The following is a 16,259-nucleotide window of genomic DNA, read 5'->3' on the forward strand; positions in this document are numbered from 1 at the left end:
ATATTTATTTTCCCTTCCATCTTAGTGTCTTCTGCACATTTCTTGTGTTTTCTGTGTACACCTGAGTCAGGGTCCTGTGTAAGCTGAAGTGTGTTGGAGAGAGCTGCTGGTGACTGAAGTCTTCATTTTATGATAAGTCATATGTATACTCCATAAGTATTTGGAGATACTCATTACAGCTGCTTTCCTAGACTTGGTTCTCCATCATGTTCACAAGGGCTCTTTGGTCCACAGCTTGCTTTTCATAGGTGTCAACAAAAGATTTTGGGTATAAGCTCTATATACCCTTATTCACTTTCATGAGTTTAGGTGCTTCCACATAACAGTTAACAGAATGTATGTGCTTTGTTGTTGTTATTTCTAAGGGGCATGAAAACACAGGTCTACTATGATTTGGGGTCAGAGTACTTGTATCTACCTTTTGGGAAAGATGAGATTTACTTTGTTATCATTTAAATTTTTGAGCATGGTAGTTTCATTCTCACTAAATTAGCACTTTTTCTTTAGGGTGGTGATTTTTTTCTTTTGAGTAGAAATATTGCCCTCAAATTCTTGGTGAACTTGAGTAAAGTCATGAATTGAAGAACCTTTTTGCCTTTGTCTCTTGATAGTCTTTCAAGTTCTCTTGGCAGTTTAATGCTAAATCCATGCATAATTAAGTTTGATCTTGCGCAGAGGATGAAGTCTGGAACTTGCACTGATAGACTGGAACTTGCACTGACAGACTGTGTGAGGATTTTTTTTTAATTTCAATTTTTTAATTTGATATTTCCAAATATATAAAACATCAAGATTCTTACACCAGTTATCTCAAATGAGACCATACAAAGCAATTTTAAAGTGTATACAACAATCATTCCCCCCTTCAGTTTTGCTACTTTATACAACTATGGGATCGACAGAAAATTGAATGGCATGTGCCTAGTTGGAAAATTTCACCTGTTTACAAAAAAAAAAAAGGAAGAAATTAAGAAAACTCAAAATCAAACATGTAGGATACTTGCTACTTTGTGTCTGCAAGTCAATTTACAAACTTTTTTTTAATTTAGTAGGCACATGGGACTGAAAATTTTAGCTGCCCAGTTTTATCCAACTACCCAACAGAAAGCAGCACAAATGAAAGTCCCAACACTCTATAAGCTTTGAGGGACTGAGAGAGTAGACACTATTTTTTATCTGTAGTAGATTCAATTGTTGAGCCTGCAAATGTAGGCTTTTTTCTCTTAACAGAAATAAATATCCTCAGGGCCTTTCCTCTAGCTTCAGTGGGCTGAGTTCAAGAATAGTGAAGAACCCCTCATGTGAAATTTAAAGTGTGACAACTCTGAAGTATTCTGATGCATTATACAAAATTTTCCTAGTTGCATAGACCAAAGACAGATGTTTTGCTAAATGGCACTAAAGAAAATCCTGACCCAAGTGGCACTACTTGGTCCAAATGTTACTGACCAAAGAAAATGATACAACAATATTTATAGGCTCACCTTTAAGAAATGGTTGACATTAATACTGTACATATTTTACACATCAAATACATAGTCCAAGAGTTTATAAAAGAAATTCATGCATTATTACCTTTAAGAATATCAATGTACAACATACCCAGGCCCCCCAGTACTTGTGACATTTCAGGTGGACACAGTGTTATGTACAAAAACAATCAATTTATCTTCTGTGTTAAGTACATAATTTAAAGAAACTTCAGAGATTACTGAGGAAAAACTTAGTCCACTGAAGATTGATAACAAGTGTCAATCTGTGGGATTTTTAAGTATTTCCTTTAAAAAAAAAAAACACCCAGAAAACATAACCTCTGTACAAAGAAAAATATAAAAATTCTGGAAGATCATGTCTGATCACACTACATAACTTAGAATGAAATGTCAGTGGATTAAAGTTTTTCTGTCTTATTCCTTTGGAAGCCTTAATTTGTGAACTAATACTCGTATTTAGCTCAGCTGCTTTTATGGCACAAGAGCCCAGTTTTAAAATGGTGGCACTGATTTTCCTTATAAAAGCACTATTTTCAGCAGCAATTATATTTTTAAAGGTTAACAATTTGTACAACAAATGTCTAACTATGCTTATTCCTACTTTATACTCAACAGTTATGATCTTTACAAAAAGCTAATATCTACATAGAGAACCATCTTTTACTTGCCCCATCTCATCTCTGACTTGGTTGAGGAAGTACAGGCATTTCAGATTAGGTATTTATGTGTTTTAGATGGGATTCTTGGATTTATGTGAATATAAAAATAAGACAAAATAATTCTTAGGTACATTCCAGTGTCCCAGTAATTAGTTACATGATAAATAGTACCTACCTGCTGACCACCTATAAAAGATGAGACATTCTGAGGCACCCTAAAAGCCTAGGTCTGTAACAGGTGAACAAGAAGGCCATTTTACTCAATTCTGATGCAGTCACCACTGACTGCTATTTAAGGTGTTTACTGGTAACCAGCAAGTTTAACTGAAGAGATGTCACTAAATTTAAACTGAAAATATATATTTAAAAGCAGCAATTTACATTGAGGGAAATATGGTTCTTGTGTGTTCTGTGTAAAGAGAGATTATGAATAAAGGGAATTGGCAACTGAGCACCCTAATTCAATTCCATGAATACAGGTTCCATGATAAGATATCTACTACATGCATTTTGCTTACAGTAACTGCCTAAAACTCACCAGCTACATAGAGTTAAACTCTGTATTAAAGGACTATTGAGTTACAGGGGAATTGGCCATATCAGGTAGCTAGTGACATAGTACCAGTTGTGAAAATTGAGATAAACGAGTTGACAAATGGATTCATTGAATATGTTAATATTGTGAATGAGAAGACAATTCACCGGGATAATATACCCACAAGTATGTTGATCTGACAAAAACCACAGACTGACATCAAATGGATAAAAAAATACTGGGGAAAAAGTGAAAATGCCAACCAAAATAACAAGGTGGGTGGGCTGGGTGGAAGAGCACATTTAAGGCATCTAAAAAAAAAAAAAATCCACATGGCTTTGGCTTATTAAAATATTTTACACTATCTTTTTTCTTTTTAAAGAAGATTTGAAAGCACCTAAAAATCAAGCAGATTGTTAAAAAAAATCCCGCATGGCAAATTCAGTTTGTAAGCGTCCTTCAGATATTTGTCAAGGAAAATAAAGAAGCCTCTGCCCATGAGATTGCACATGGTGGAAGAGGTCCTTCCAACCCTGTCTATCTTATGCTGGATGGCAGCCCAGAGGTTCGCTGTGCAGCAGCTACAAACAAGGTGTTACTCTCTGGAAGGGAAGGGACTGTGGAATTTCCACTGGTTGGCGAGCAACCCAGCTTTAATTTTTCCAGATACTCTGCATGTACAGGCTTATGACACTGGAGAACTTGATGGCATCCTTTACTTTGAACCACTCTATCTCCCTTCCTGTATTAACAGAATCTTCCCAGTCTTCTAATATTTCAGTGACAGTAAGGACATAGACATATGTCCTGTGCTTTCTGTCTTGGTTCTCATATATGCCCAGGAGTCTGCCTGACTTTCCTTTGACTCCAGCCTCTTGGTAAGCCTCCCTCACGTCAGCACCGGCAGGCTCCTCCTGGGGCTCCAGTCCTCCTCCTGGGCCAGTCCACTGGTCAGGGACAGAGGCCTGCCCACCTGCAGCACCTCGTCCTCCTGCTCGCTCCGGAAGCACAGGGACGCCGCCCGCTTCTTGAAGCCCTCGCGGTCCTAGGTCCGCGGCCTAGGGGGGCTTGGACCTCATCCCAGAGGCGGGCTCTCGCTGCCGCGGCCCCTGCGGAGGCCGCCACCCCGTCGGGGCGCGGGGGCGAGGGCAAGTCGGGGCCCAGGGAGACGTGGCCGGTCAGTCCCAGAGCCGGCGGCCGCTCCGACGCGGGGCGAGGAGCGAGCGCCGGTCCCTGCAGCCAGGGCGCCCTGGAGGGAGCGCGGCCTCCGCCCGGGCGTCTGCGGCTTTCCCCGGAGCCCGCCGCCCGCTCGCCCCGGTTCCCGCCGCTGCCGCCGCCGCCCAGGGCGGAGCGGGGCTCGAGGTGCGGGGAGACGGCTGCAGGGGCTCCCGCCGGCCCGGCAGCAGCGCCGCGGCCGCGCGAGGCGTTTGGTGTCGGCTGCGGGCCGTCCCGCCAGGGCCCTCTGACGTGCTGCGTGTGCACAGGTGGCTGCGCGGTGCCCGTCAGTGCGCCGCCCGTGGCGGGGTCTGTGTTCGGGGACGGGTGTGTTTGTGGCTGCAGTTGTCGCAGTTCGTCCCGGCCCTCCAGACCTCCCCAGCCCCACTCTCGGCCTCGTGGTCCTGGCACGACCGCTGCTTCTGCCCCGGATGCTTCCTCTGGGCTCCACCCCCAGCACGTCCACGTCACGCCTGCTGCCTTAGTCCTGCAGAAATCCTGCGCTTTGGATTTGTGTCACCTTCTGTAAGTTGAAAGCTTCTGGACCAAGTGCGGCAGTGAGATGGAGTCAGAAGAGGAGGTGAGCAAAGTGATTTCTGTCCTGTACCTCTTTTTTTTTTCCTACCTTTTCAAGCTATTATTTCAAGATGCCTTTCTGAGGGCAAGGGTTAAAATTCACTCCCTTAGCTTTGCTGTTATTCTTCATTTCTAATAAATTGGGAACTACAAATACTCTACTTTTAAAAATGGTTGTATATGTTTACTCATTTGTTTTGGAATAAATTTGATGAAGATGAGTTTATGGGAAAGCAAAGTGTGACCAGGGGTTAGGAATTTAACTGGAAAATTGAATCTTCATGAAGCTTTCCACATTTCATTAGATGTTAAATTCTACAGTGAAGTTTCATATGATTATTAACTATAAGTATATTCCTAAATATCGTGGTTAAACTGTTATTAAAATAATATATCATAAAGCCATTAATATTTTTACATAATACAGTTGTTTGATTATTGAATTTTTCTTGTCAGATATTAGTCAGCAACCTCAGTTTTTTCTTTTAGTGATTTTGTAACAAGAATAAAAATATATTTTTATTTTTTTTTGACACAGTTTTATTAAAATGACTTGAGAGTGTATGAGCATTTTTCAGTTTATTTTCTTCTTTCACATTATATTTTTAATTTTGTGTCCTTCTACATTGTATTCTAAAATTTGGAACCGATTGATATGTGCTTTTCACTTCACTATCATGAGGGATGTTTTTTCAGATGAAACTGAAAAATTTAGTAATTCATCTTTTGTCAGTATTAAAAGCAGGCCAGCTAGGCTCCTTTGTGCCGCACTAAAAATAATACCAGAACATAAGAAAGGTTTCTGTATTACTTTATGTGCTCTGTGATAGCGTCTTTTCTGTGAACACACTCAACTCCTAATAAGACCCTGGCATTGAAAATTTACTTGTACATACACAGGGTTATATTATGCTTCCTTGATCCTTGAAATGAGTATGGATGCTTACAGAAATCTTTGTGCTGTTCTCCCAAAGGTATTGCCATCAGAGAGTCAGCAAAGGTGGTTGACCAAGCCCAAAGGAGTGTGCTGAGGGGAGTTGATGACCTGGACTTTTTCATAGGGGATGAAGCCATAGATAAACCCACGTATGCCACAAAGGTAAACTCCCCACCGGGATTTGCTTCTGTAAGTGTATCACCAAGAACAGAGCAGTAGGATGAATCATGGAAAATGGTAGATTTCATAGCAATTGTACTTGTGAGCTGTGTATTTTATTCTTGTGTTGGAAAAGAGGTTTTGTTGTTGTTGGTTTTGTATGGGGTATTTTTCAAAATTGAAGTATAGTTGATTTACAGTGTTGTGTTAGTTGAACAAGGTATTTTTCATGTGGGGAATCAAGTGAATTTACAAAACCCCGGAATGCAGGATTGACTCTGGGAATGCTGGGCTTCATGTGAGAGCAAGACCTGCTTCTGTGGAAAATTGCAGGTTGACTCACTAACCTGTCAGATGTAGAAGAGCTATAGATTGATTAATTAAAAAGAAGCACTAAAATTGTTTAACTAGGTATTTGTTCTAAAAACCTCCAAACTCCAAATGGAATGGTATGGCAGATTAGCTGTAGTTTTCCATCTGTTACTCCACTGTTAAGATGATACTTTGTACTTAGAGATGTGAAGTAGAATATAAATGATAATATAACTTAATATTTCTGGTAAAGTGTCTGTTATTTCTTTACATAAATTAACATTCACCCAGTGCAAAGGACCTGTTTTCTCTAATAACTCAGTCTCTTTTGGGCCAGTGCTTTTAAAACTGTTGCTTTTACTGACATGGACTGAAGCTTGACATAGTTTGTTTTCTCTTCCTTTAGTGGCCAATAAGACATGGAATAATTGAAGACTGAGATCTAATGGAGAGGTTCATGGAACAAGTTATTTTTAATTTTCCCTGAGCTGAACCTGAGGGCCATCACTTTTTGATGGTGAGTAACTGGGACTGAGAGAAGAGCCCTGTGGATTCTGGGTTGCTTAGATTTTAAACCCAGGATATTCTTCTCTGGGGAGTTTTTAATTCCCGCTAAAGCTCTTTGTATGAGTTGGAGTGCTTTTTGGGCAAATAACAGAAGGTTCAACCAAAATGTCCAAAACCAAAGAGGGCTTATTATCCCACAAAACAGGATGCCAGGGTCAGGCCACTCAGGGCTGGTTACTTGAGCAGCTGAGAGATGGAGGTGAGAACCCAGCCTAATTCACTTGTTTGGCCTCTTGTGCTGGTTCCCCTCAGGCCCCAGGGTGGCTGCCCGAGTTCCTGTACTGACTCTTGGTGTATTTACTTTCAGAGTTTTAGAATTAAGACTCTCTTCCTCAGAAACCTTCCTAGCAGATTTGCCCTGTCTGTCCGTGCCCAGTGTGGGCCCTAGAGGGGAACAAAATTACTTTGGTACATTTTGATGAGTCAAGATTCTCTCCTGTTGCTGGTGAGGGGACCACATCTCATCACCTGGCCCCAAGAGGTAAGTACCTAAACCGGCCTCCAGCAGCAAGGAATGAGGAGGGAGGAATGGGTTTGAGTAGGAAACCACCTGTGTAGTTAGGTGTCCTCCTGAAATAACTGGATGGCTCTGACCTTTGCTTCTTACAGCAGAGGGAGCTGAGTCAAGGTGCTGTTTTGCCAAGGTTAAATCTCACTCTAACACTGAGCTGAGTTACGGGCCCTGATATTGTGGATGTAATTGATCTTGTTCAGATGAAATAAAACAATACAGAGAAATGAAGAGAAGTGTCTCTTGGTTGTGGAGCCTGTTTTCATTGTTTTATGTTCTTTTTAAGTTAAAATTAATTACATGTATAAAGCACTTACTTTAAGGAGAGCAATTGCATGTAACATAAGCTGCACATTAAAACCTACATAATTTAGCTTTGCATTTTTTCCATGCTAGTGCATTGTCAAATGGTCCCTGATCCAATTATATAATTCTTCCTAATGTTAAATATGGAATATTCTTTAGAATTATCTGGCTTAAAATATGTTAAGTACAAGGCTGTTATGGTAGTTAGTGGAATCTATATATTTTGTGTCTATTAAATCAAGTCCTTGAAAGTGCTCTAAGCTTTTTCCTGGCTGTATCTTCACAACTAGGAATTGCCACATCCAAGTACTGTGTTTTACAGGCCACTGTGTATTTTCTCTCCTGTGTATCTACGATGGTTTATGTAAAATACATGGAGCCAGGAAACTGACAGTATGTCTGAGTGGCTTTGTCTTTACAGCCAAAACAAATTACAGACTCCCACCTGCCATGCTTGGCATGTTCCCTTCTCTCGTACGTCACATAACTACCTGTTGGTAGGACTCCAGGCATGGGCCTGGGGCCCAGCTTCCTCTCCCTGCCTGCCCCATCCTGCTCTGCTCAGAGGGAGTCTGAGTCTTAGGCCTGTGGAGCAAATTCAATCACCAGGACACAGCCCACAGGAAATTTTTCCTACCAGGAATTTTTCTGCTCTAGCTGGCATATACACCGCAGTACAATAAAACCAATTGCTGGGAACGAACTGGAGGTGTTTGGTATGAATATGGAAAAGCTTAAATCCTTTGCCAAAAGTGAGTATCTGAAGTGAATGTTCAAAAATAATTGTTTATTACATTAAACATAAGAAAATATTGTGTTACATTTATTGTACTTTGAAGTTAGCAGGTGTGTTTGCTGCATGATGTGACAGAGGAAGTTATGAGAAGGGTGGTTTTATCTCAGGCTATGTCCTTCCTCATCAGTTAATGGGATAATTGAAGGGGAGTGAAGCAGGTACAGGGATTTGTGGCCATGTCCAGAAATTCATTGAAGACATTTACTGAACCACTACATCAGCTAATGGCTTCTTGGTGTAAAAGAGTCTAAAAGTTTTAAATTAAAGTTCCCTCAGTAGCCTATGAAATTGTCCCTTCTGACTGCCATGACAGACATCTGCACATCCATGGTGGGAATGAGCTCAGTACGGCTCATGTTTTTCAAGAAGTTTCAGAGACTCAACTCATGTTGGTCACGTGGACTAAACAGATAGCAAATGGGAACCACACTCTTTTCTCTAATACTGAATTTCCCAGAGTTCAAGACAGAATCATATATTCTAAAGAACTGCAGTGCTCTTGAAGGGAAATTGAATTGTAACTGTAGAGGAGATTTGCAAACCTTTTTGAATATGAATCAGGGGAGAAAGAGCAAGCAGCAGTGCTGCCCAAGGATGCTGGGAACCAGGAGCTCTGCCATCCACTTGAGAGCAGGAAAGATGTGTGTCCCAGCTCAGGGATGGAGGGTCACCCTTCCTTTATCCTTTTGTTCCAATCAAGTCCTCAGTAGCCTGTGTGCTGCCCACCCACATTGGCAAGGGCAGGTCTCCAAACTCAGTCTGCTGCATGCTAAGCTCTTCCAGAGACACCCTCTCAGACACACCCCAGAAAGAATGGTTTACCAGCTCTCGGGGTACCCCTTAGCCCAGTCAAGCTGACACATAATATTCACCATGACATGTGGCTTGTCCTGGCTTACCACAGTAACTCCCTTCCTGGTTCATGAGGGTGGCTCAGACCTGCTCTGTCCTGTACACTAGCACTGGCCGGTGTGGAGCTGGACATCCTTGGCACTGCTGAGTCTGTTACTGCTGGCCCGTGTTCTTCCCATTTTCAGTATATTGTCATCTCCATTCCTACTTGCCCTTCCTTGAGGATTTATGTTTTTAAAAATGTATCTTTACTGCAGTTATGGAGAGGTTTGGGACTGGAGCAATATTAGTTGCATGTGTTCAGCTTGCTTTCTTTATCCAGAAATATGGATTGATTTTTATATTACTGACTATTCATTTTTGAATTAATATTTGATGATATTTTACCATTATTATGAATAAAATGCTTATGTAACTTACATTCATGTGAAGTTTTAATCATATACTTCAGTATTTAAAAAATAAGAAAAACTTGATATCTCCAATTTAGATCTCGTTATGTATAAATAATGGTTTTTGGAAGGTTTTATTTAAATTAGTCCTCTAAAGGAACAATTACTGGTGGTAAACATAGGAGAAAAGGAGGATTGAGGAAAACATAGATTTATGATTATGATTCTGAGAACCCAGAAGAATGTGTCTTTAATAATGCTGAATTTGATTCAGGAACCAGGAGAACCTAATTTTATTGTAAACTTTCTCTTAATGGAAGTGTATAGATTTTAATGTTAGTTCTTCACAGATGGTGAATTGTTTGGCAGCAAGTACTAAAGTGTAAAAATCAGTGATTTAAGCAAGTTAAAGGTTTTATTTTTCTTAAAGTCATTTGTAGCAGGGAGGGCAGTGCTGGTAGGTCAGGTTTCTGGTGTCATTAGGGATCTGTGTGCTCTAGTATATTTAGCATATGGCTTCCATTCTAAGATTGCCTTAGATCACAAGTTAGCTGCTGCAGCTCCAGTCATCACCTCCATATTCCAGGAAAGAAGGGGTTAACAGCAGAAGTGGGCCTACTACATGAGTCTACCTTCAACCTTGTAAGGAGCTTTCCCAGAAGACACATCCAATAACTTTTGCTTCTTATTGGCCAGAACTTACTTAGCCATCCCTGTACACCAGGAAGTCTGGGAAATGCTGTTTTCTGGGCCTGTGATTGATCAGTGGTCTGTCATTAAGGCAGAAGGCAGAATAGATACTGGGTAGGGAAATTGCAGTGCCTGCCATAATGATGTGACTACAGGTATGAAGACAGTGGCAGATCAAGAATTCAGCTGTCTTCACAACTGTGGTTGGATATGGAAAGTGTTTTCCACGTTACAGAGCCAACAGGCTAGGGAAAAGCCACACCAGGATGTGCTGTGGCTTCTGCCCTGGGGTGAAGTCTTTCTTCTGTTAGCTTCTCCGCCTGTGGAGAAATAAACCAGGAAGTTGTATTGGGAGTTTCTGTGGCCTTCGCACACAGGCTGTAACTCAGGGTTTCACAACTCTTGTAATGAATTTTTTTTTCTTATTATAGAACTATAAGTGCGATTTAGAAAATTTGGAAGATGCTTGTGGGGCTTTTCACACTCCTATCCCATTATCATAAATATTAACATTTAGTATAGCTATACTTAATCTTTTCACTCATGTTTTTATATGATTTGCATTCAATATTGTGTCCTCCATCCCTCTCCCCCATTTCCTTGCACGGTTTTCATAATCCTCGCTTTAATGGTCATGCAATCATGTATCCAGTGGTTGTTTCCTGTCTGTTTAGCAGCCCCTCTATTTTTAGATGTTTACTTTTGTTTCCAGTTTCTTGGTTTTGTAAGACATAACATAAAGTAATATTTGCACATTTTTTCTATATTTAGAGAATTTTTATATTAAGAATATAAAAGTTATATATATATATAATTTGGAGGTCCAGATGTGTTAATAATTTTGAATCTCTGGTATACAATTTCACACTGAAATCTTCAATGTACAAGAAGCCACATTATTTGAACTCTTAGGATTGATTAATATCATTTTTGATTATTTGACTTTTTAATTTGCAGTTTGAATACCTTTGATCTTAAACAGTTTTTCATGTATTTATTAGTTGTATTTTCTCCTTTGTGAATTGCCTATTCATGTCCTGGGTTTTGTACATATCAGTGTTTTATTGCTTTTATTGTTGCTATGATTTCTTTGAACTTTATTCTACTTAAATTTTTCTTTTGTGATAAAATGCACATACCATAAAATTTATCATTTTAACCATTTCTGAATGTACAGTTTGGTGAGTTGTGTACATTGACATTGTTGTGCAACCATCACCACCATCCATCTCAGGAACTTCTTCATCTTCCAAACTGAAACTCTGTCCACATTAAAGAATAACTCTCTTTCCCCCTCTCCCAGCCCTAGCCCCCACCATCCCCCCTCTGTCTCTATGACTGTAACTATTCTGGGTCCTCATATAAGTGGAAACATCCAGTATGAGTCCTTTCATGACTGGCTTATTTCACTTGGTATAAGGTCTTCAGGGTTCAGCCACCTTGTAGCATGTGTCAGAATTTCCTTCCTTTTTTAGGGCTGAATAATATTCTGTTGTATGTATGGCCACAATCTGTTTATGATGTGAACTCTTTCATATAACAGATAAGAATTTTTTGTCATAAGCAGATACTTTTTCTCACTTGATTTTTTGTAGGTTATGTTTTTGAACATCTATAATTGTAAATTTTTATGTAAGTAAACCTACTTTCCTTTGATGTTTATATATATTTTTCATTCATCTGGGATTTATTTGGAACATCACTTGACACTGAAATTAAACCCAGGAAGAATCCAGAGCCAGGGTTAATCTACTTCTTGTTGGAATGCCTTCTATAGGCTCACATTTTTTTTTAAACCAGGCAGGAAGGAAACATTGCATGACTATGCTCCCACTTTGCATACCTTTCTAGCCTTCCTCTCTTCATCCTATTCCCCCCTCTAATCAGTTTAAATGTTATGTTTATAAAATTAACTTATTAAGGTGCTTGGATTCCTCTTCAAGGTAAGAGAAGACTCTAGGTCTCTGGAGTTAATACATTCAATTTCTTCTGGCCTGAGATATATTCTTGATATTACAGTTGATTGTTGATATATTCAGCACTTGCTAAAGGCCCAGCCCTCTCCCCACCAAGCATTTGCATGAATTAACTCACTTATTTAATCCCACAGACAATTGTGGGGTAGGTAGTTATTACGCCTGTTTTTCAGGTTGATAGGAGGTGCCATAAGGAGATATATTGTAACCTAAATATTGGAATCCACAGCTATTCTTCATGTGCTTTAAATGAAAGAAAACTAAAAAAAAAATCTGATATAGTAATCACTAACACAGTGCTAAATGTGTACTGGGAACATTAAGGTATTAACTAATTTGATCTCAGCCCCTTGAGGTAGGCACATTAAAATAAGTAATGTGTTGTTGAATAATGTTTAGATCACTTACTTACAATCTGCTTTTGATGACTTTATTATTTCTTGTCTATGTCTTAAGATTGCTTTCTCTCTCCCATTCAGGGAGTGTATTGATTCTAATCAGAGTAATTAAAACTTACTTGGGGCATGATGTTTGAGCTTTGTATCAGACAGGAGTATAAACTAAAGCCCCCAGCTAGTTGATAGCCAGATTTGATTATTTGCTTGAAGAGTTAGCATACACACAGCACAGAATTCAAAAGGTGCAGTAGGATTTCCAGTGCAAAAGTGTCTCCTTCCCACTTCTGTGTTGCCTTCCAGATCCCCTTCCTGGAGGAAACCAACTTTACTGGTGCTTAACCAGCAATAATTATGTGCAGGCACATGGATTATACATAAACTTGCTTCATAAAATGGTAACAAAATTGACATACTATGGTACATTTTGATTTTTACTTTAAAAATTTTAGAAATTATAATTTGAAATATATGAAATTTACCCACTAAACACAGTTTTAAATATATCATTTGGTAACGTTACCTACATTGATATTGTGGTGTAACAGAACTCTAGAACTTTTCCATCATGCAAGATAAAACTTTGTGCCCATAAACAGCTCCTCATTTCTCTCCCTCATACACCTTGCTTTTTAAAAAAAATGTTGTAGATACAGAAGTATATTTAAGAATGTGTATGTATGGAGAGGCCTATTTTCATGTAGCAAATTTATAGTAGATATTGTTTCATATCTGCAGACACACTGCCCATCCTTTTTAATTGCTGCAAAGTGTTACATTTTATGGATGTGACCTAATCTGTGTAATCAGTTCCTTGTTATGTGCAGTTATGTAGTTTCTGATCTTGGAAGCTGTGACAACTGTGCACCTCTCTGAGGCACCTTGTTTTAGATGTCCTTTGGCTTGACAATGGAATTTGATTTTGTCTCATAGTCTTTGTTCAGAGACTTTCTCTTCAGTAGGTGAGTTTCTCACTGGTACATGCTGATGATTTTAGTGATAATAATGCACTTTCACTGAGTACATTCCCCATGCCAGGTGCTGCCATGAGCACTTTGTTTAGACTCCTGTGAAGTCAGTGCTAATTATGCATGGAGAGAGGAAATCACTTTCCAAACTTGGTAAAATCGAAGGTGGGGTGTAGCTGGGCTGATTGGAGTTGGAGCTCTCCCGTTGCCCGTGCTGAAATGGCCTGGGCTGTGTGGCAGGTGTGTGTGGTCACAGCTGCTTTTCTGGTGCTGTGCTTTCTGGTTTTAGTGTGTTTTATTTATGTATGGATATTTTAAAACTCAGGCTTGGCTTTCTCTTTGGTTTCTATTGGGTGCATATTCGTTCTGATAATTGGTAAAACATATTTTAACATAACTGTACTTTTGTATAAGATATTTACCTGTATTTGTTTAGGGATGATTACTTCCAACTGTGCTTAGTGACCACGTTGGTACATGGCCACATTTCTTACCTCCTCCTCCTTTCTTCTATCACCTGCTTTTGATTGTTTATGTTAGTGTACTTACTCTGATATTTATGTTTGTGACTTTATGTTTAGTGGTGTCTCTGTTGCTCTACCAAGAAAACAATATCTTTTGATTCCATGACACAAGGGCATCAGTGTCTTTATATTTTCCTCCTTTCCATCTGTGCCTGTCAACTTGATACTACTCCTGTTGTTTTAATTTATAATATTTACATTCTGTTCTATAGCTATAGATTCTCCCAGAAAAGAAAAGCATTTATCCCTACATCTTAAATGGACTACTTGCTCACTGTAAGTTTTTGGCTGTACTTTATGCATTCTTATTATTTGGCTAAAGCTTATTGTCTGATGGTTAATTCATGAAGGGTTCATAGAAACCAAATTCTCTCAAGTTGTTGTATGTTTAAAGATATTTTGTTTTTGCAACAGACTTGATTGGCAGTGTGGCCAGATATAGAATTCTGGGGTCATATTTTCCTGCCAGAAAAGTCTGTAAATGTGGCCCTGTGTGTCCCAGTGTCCTGCATGCAGCTGTGCCAATGGCCAAGACAGGCTGCCCTTTTCCTGCTTTAAGAGTATGTTGCTCTACTCAATAAGCCTAACAAAACACCATAGGCTGAGTGGCTTCAACAACAGACAGTTGTTTTCTCACAGCTCTGGGGGCTTTAGGTCTGAGATCAAGGTGCCATCATGGTTGGTTTATGGTGAGATCTCTCTTCCTGGCTTGTAGATGGCCTCCTTCTCACCAGGTCCTTGTGTGGCTCTTCCTCTGTGTGTGAGTGAGAGAGAGCTCCCTGATCCCTCTGCCTTATCCTGCAGAGATGTTAGTGCTGTCCTGTGACCTCACTGATCCTGGATTACCCCTCTAGGGGCTTCATCTCCAAACACAGTCACCTGAGTGTTGCAGCTTCAGCATAAGAGTTTTGGGACACACAGCTCAGTATATAACAAAGGGTAATGTGGATTTTTATTTATGTATTTTTTTGCCAAAAGGCCTAGATTTTTTTTCCTTTCTTTGTTTTTTATTTTCTCCTTTTCTCTCTCTTTTTTTCCCTAGCTTAAATATGTGATGTAAATCCATATTTATTAACATGGAAAAATGTTCAACATATTGCTGAATGACAAAAAGCAGGTTTATTTATTTTTATCTTTATGTAATTCTGTTAATTTCCTCCTATTAGATAATAGTTATTATTTTAAATAGACATTTCAAAAAACTCGGATATCTATGTCATGATTTTCATCTGCTTTATTTTTATATTTTTCTGGGTACATGTTTTTTATCTGCCATTTGTTTTTTCCTATTTTTCTCTCTCCCCTCTCTTTTTCTATGAGTGTTTTTATTTGATGTTTGGCTAGTCTTCTTGTGTTCTTTCCTCATCTTTGAGTGAGGGGAGATCTTTCTGAACTGGCTGTGTGTTGGGTTTAGGCTGGGTGGTGGGCAGTGTCTGGCTGAAGCAGCTTCTGTCCCAGGCTTGTCTTTCTCACAGCAGATGGTGGAGGTGTAACTTCTCACCTTGCCGCCTGTGCTCTGAGGGGAGGGGCCTGGGGAGCGAGGCTCCTGCAGCTGTGCTGTTCAGACTACTCTGAATCCAAGCAAGGGCTCTCTGCTTTTGCTCTTCTCTGGAGAACTGGATATTGCCTGGTATCTGAAGTCACTGGTGTTCTCTTTCCATGTCCTCACTCATCTGGTCTCAGTGGGGCTGTTATTGCCCTTGGCAGCTCAGTGCACGTCTCTTCAGATTCACGGTGTTTGGGTGTTCTGTTATCCGAGGTGGAGTTTCCTTTTCTGTAGCTTGTTCTTGTTTTGGGGTGGATTAGTAAGAGCCGAAGTGTTTAGAGAGGCTTTGCTCTCTCAAAGATTTTAAACCTCACAGCCAAAATGTGTTTAATCAATCACTCTGGGTGTACTCTGTCTGTCAAATTAAGGAGTTGTACAGCATCTTAATGAACATGCTTTTAGATTAACTTATTGCCGTTCTGATGTAATTACATGAAATTTGGGTGAACACTAAATATAGTGAATATTTCCTTACAGACAGAACCTCCTCTGAATACACCAGAAAATAGAGAATATCTTGCAGAAATTATGTTCAAATTATTTAATGTACCAGGACTCTACTTTGCAGTTCAGGTAAGGACAAGTGACTTTCATGATTCCCAAGTGACCTTAGTTGTCTAATGTGGAAGAAATGGTGATTCTAGAGGCCTCTGTAAGATTGTGTGGTGTGGTTTCCTTTCCCATGCACTCAAGTGCACATGAACTCATCCCATTCAGGTCCGAGCTCAAACACTGTACAGAGCAATTTCTGTGATTTATGTTTTTACTGCTGGTGTAGAGTTTGTCCAGCTTTTGTCTGTTTACATTCATTAAAATCTAAAGTATCTTCAGGAAGACAAGATCAAGATGT

At 39.7% G+C, this 16,259-nt stretch overlaps 1 long non-coding RNA gene and 1 pseudogene across 13 annotated transcripts in view; one reads left to right on the plus strand and one right to left on the minus strand.

Moving 5' to 3' along the window:
• Positions 1 to 725: 725 nt before the first annotated feature.
• Positions 726 to 3,735, minus strand: LOC135320755 (diphosphoinositol polyphosphate phosphohydrolase 2-like; annotated as a pseudogene).
• A 344-nt stretch (positions 3,736 to 4,079) lies between these two features.
• LOC116151704 (uncharacterized) overlaps positions 4,080 to 16,259 on the plus strand; it is a 38,099-nt gene continuing 25,919 nt past the window's right edge. For 3 of the 13 annotated variants that reach the window (XR_010380058.1, XR_010380062.1, XR_010380057.1), the window contains exons 1-5: positions 4,082 to 4,482; positions 5,453 to 5,577; positions 6,293 to 6,403; positions 6,790 to 6,934; positions 15,887 to 15,982. This is a non-coding gene — a long non-coding RNA (uncharacterized LOC116151704). Of the gene's footprint in view, positions 4,483 to 5,452; positions 5,605 to 6,292; positions 6,404 to 6,760; positions 6,935 to 14,667; positions 14,803 to 15,886; positions 15,983 to 16,259 lie in introns of all 13 variants that reach the window. The other 10 variants (XR_010380063.1, XR_010380069.1, XR_010380066.1 and 7 more) reach the window with 10 other exon arrangements.

This window comes from Camelus dromedarius, unplaced genomic scaffold (assembly GCF_036321535.1).
Source record: "Camelus dromedarius isolate mCamDro1 unplaced genomic scaffold, mCamDro1.pat HAP1_SCAFFOLD_114, whole genome shotgun sequence".
NCBI classification, from domain to species: Eukaryota; Metazoa; Chordata; class Mammalia; order Artiodactyla; family Camelidae; genus Camelus; species Camelus dromedarius.